This window comes from Microtus ochrogaster, unplaced genomic scaffold (genome assembly GCF_000317375.1).
Source record: "Microtus ochrogaster isolate Prairie Vole_2 unplaced genomic scaffold, MicOch1.0 UNK110, whole genome shotgun sequence".
Lineage (NCBI taxonomy): Eukaryota > Metazoa > Chordata > Mammalia > Rodentia > Cricetidae > Microtus > Microtus ochrogaster.
The window spans coordinates 813,803-816,971 of NW_004949208.1; the positions used below are offsets into that span (position 1 = coordinate 813,803).

General features: G+C 40.1%; 1 protein-coding gene across 1 annotated transcript in view; it reads left to right on the plus strand.

The window, feature by feature from the left end:
- Nucleotides 1-3,169, plus strand: part of Ipp (intracisternal A particle-promoted polypeptide) — a 40,879-nt gene that overhangs the window by 8,138 nt on the left and 29,572 nt on the right. The window lies entirely within an intron of this gene.

Here is a 3,169-nt window from a genome sequence, read left to right on the forward strand (position 1 = left end):
AGACCAGGCTGGTCTCGAACTCACAGAGATCCGCCTGCCTCTGCCTCCCGAGTGCTGGGATTAAAGGCGTGCGCCACCATCGCCCGGCTTCTTTTCTTTTTTTTGAATGTTTGTTTAATTTTTGTTTTTTTTTTGTTTCTGTTGTTTGGTTTCTTCAAGACAGGATTCTCTATATCTTTGGAACCTTTCCTGGAACTAGCTCTATAGACACAGAGATCCCCTACCTCTGCCTTTTGAGTTCTGGGATTAAAGGCTTGTGCCACCACTGCCCAGCATTCTTTGCTTAATGATTGAAGAGGCAGAATGACCAGCCTCACACTGCTGCCACTATGCCTCAGTGCCACGCAACTCTGCACCCTCAAATTGTGAGCCAAAATAAATCCTTCCTTCCTTAAAAGAAGTTTCCTATTATAATTTTAAAATATTCACCAAAACTTAGTATCTGTAGCTACAGGGGTTAGTGATGAGGCTGGGGCTCCCTAGAGAGCTGGTTCAGTGGTTAAGAGCAGATTTGATTCCCAGAACACAAATGGTGTGACTCACAACCATCTGTAACTCTAGTTCCAGAGAATCTCATCTGGCATCCTTGGGCACCAGGCATGGAAGTGGTGCACAGATATATATGCAGGAAAAGAATCCATGCACATTAAATACATACATACATACATACATACATGCTACATAGAAATATATAATCTTGTGTGTTGTCACGGGCCTGTAGCACACCCATTCACCCCATACCCTCCTCTTGGGAAGCTGAGAGATTGTGTTTGAGGCCAGACTGGTTTGCATAGCAAGTTCCAGCCTAACTTGGGCTATCTGGCAAGTTCGTGACTCCAATAAATAAATGAATAAATAAATAAATTAATTAATAGATAATACATCAACAAACAAAATCAAAACTTGATACATGGCTGCAAGTCCAAAACCTATAACTTGAGGTTTGTTTGATTTTTTTTTGTTGTTGTTGTTTTTTTATTGTTGTTTTCTCAAAACAGGGTCTCATGTAACCCTGGCTGTCCTGGAACTCACTCTGTAGACCAGGCTGGCCTCTAACTCACAGAGATCTGCCTGCCTCTGCCTCCTGAGTGCTGGGATTAAAGGTCTGCCCCACCACCACCTGGCTTAACTTGAGTTTTATATTGATATTGTATTATGACTTTTGTGTAAACTTTGAATCATTTTCAGGTTGTATTTTCTTCTTTGTTTTTTAGTTGTTGGGGATTTTTCATTTTAATGTGTAGTCTAGGCTGGCTGAAACTCCCACTTTTCCTGGTGGGGTTTCTGGTTCTGAAGTACAGGAGTAGAAAGGTAACACACACATGATTAAAATGAAATAAATCTTTAAAAACCGCAATAACTTAACAGCTGGTCTTTGACTGTAGTTCAGTGATGGAGTATATGAAAAAGCAAGGGTTCAGTCCATAGTATAGCAAAGATCACCACCTAATGATAGAGTCAGTCACACATGAATAACCAGTTTGACACCTAGCATTTGGGCTGACACAGGATTGCCATTTGAGGTCAGACTGAGTGACATAGCAAGTTACAGACTGGAATGGGATATAATGCAAGACTGTCTTAAAACAATAACAACACTTTAGGTTTGGCGCATACTTTTAATTTCAGCTCTTGGGAGGCAGAGGTAGATGGATCATTGGAGGCCAGTCCAGACTATAGAGTGAGTTCCAGCACAGCCAGGGCAACACAGAGAAATCCTGTCTCGAAAAACAAACAAACAAAAAAAAATTATACTTTTAATTTTAAACAATAACAACTCTCTGCTAAGAAAAATTGGGCACTTAGCATTTTTGTTTTTCTTTCCATCTACTTTTCTGTCAAGGCGCTCAAGGTTTATAGGCATCATTTATTTTTATGTTTGCAATCCTGAGTCCCTTGGCTCTTTGCCTTTATCTCATTATTCAGATGATTTTGATGCTGACCATTATCAGTTATGGTTTGTGTGTTTAAGACAGGATCACATGTAGCTCACGTTGGCCATTAACTCAATATATAGTGAAGAATGATCTCACACTCTGTTCCTCCTGACTCCATCTCTCAGGTGCTGGATTACAGGCACATAACACCATATTCAGCTTCTAGTATGGTATTTCCATTACCATATTTTCCATTTTTATTCATTGTTTGGGTTGGCCAGATTAAACATTACTTTTTATTATTTAAATTTTTGTGTATGGGTATTTTGTCTGTGTAGCATGTGTATGCCTGGTGCCTAAGGAGGCAAAAAGAGGAGGAGGGGTCAGATTCTCTGAAACTGGAATTACAGATGAGCCCCCCTCTGGGCTCTAAGAACTGAACTTAGTCTTCTGCAAAAACTTTAAGTGTTCTTAACTGTTGAGCTCCATGGGTTGGCTGGACTTTCTTATATATGTTTTACTTTGTCTTTTGATCGAATTTTATCACGTACTTCTTTCTTTTGTTTTAGCTTGTTTTTTTGAGATAGGGTCTCTCTGTGGAACTTTGATTGTCCTGGAATTTTCTTTGTAGACCAGGCTTGCCTCTAACTCACGGAGATCCACCTGCCTCAGCCCCCTGAACGCTTGAATTAAAAGCATACACCACTACACCTTTTTTTTCTAGAAGAACATGGTTGGTTTTTTGTTTTAAGACAGGGTTTTTCTGTATAGCATCAGAGCCTATCCTGGAACTTATGCTGTAGGTCAGGCTGGCCTCAAACCCCAAGATCTGCCTACCTCTGCCTCCCAAGTGCTAGGATTAAGTGTGTGTGCCACCACTGCCCGGCAAACATGACTTTTTTAGTTCCTGAATCCTTTCAATTTGAAAATTCCTGGGTGTTGCTTCTTAAAATTAAATTTAGGTTAGTATAATATTACTTAGTTATGATGATATTTCTGTTCTGTTTGAATTTGGTAAGGCATAGGATTTTAGGGGGGGATTATGTTATTTTGTAGGGTTGGCCTTGGGTTATGAGAACGCATGTGAAGGTCAGAGGACAACTTGTAGGTGTGGATTCTTTTCTTCTACCTTGTGGGTCTCAAGGGTTGAACTTGGGTTCTTCAGACTTGGTGGTAAATGCTGTGATGCACTGAGCCTTCTCGCCAACCTGTAAGACATAGTTGGTTTTTGTTTTCAGTGATTTCTTTTTTTTCTGGTTGAATACCTTAAGAATTCTTGCACTGTTCTTGCT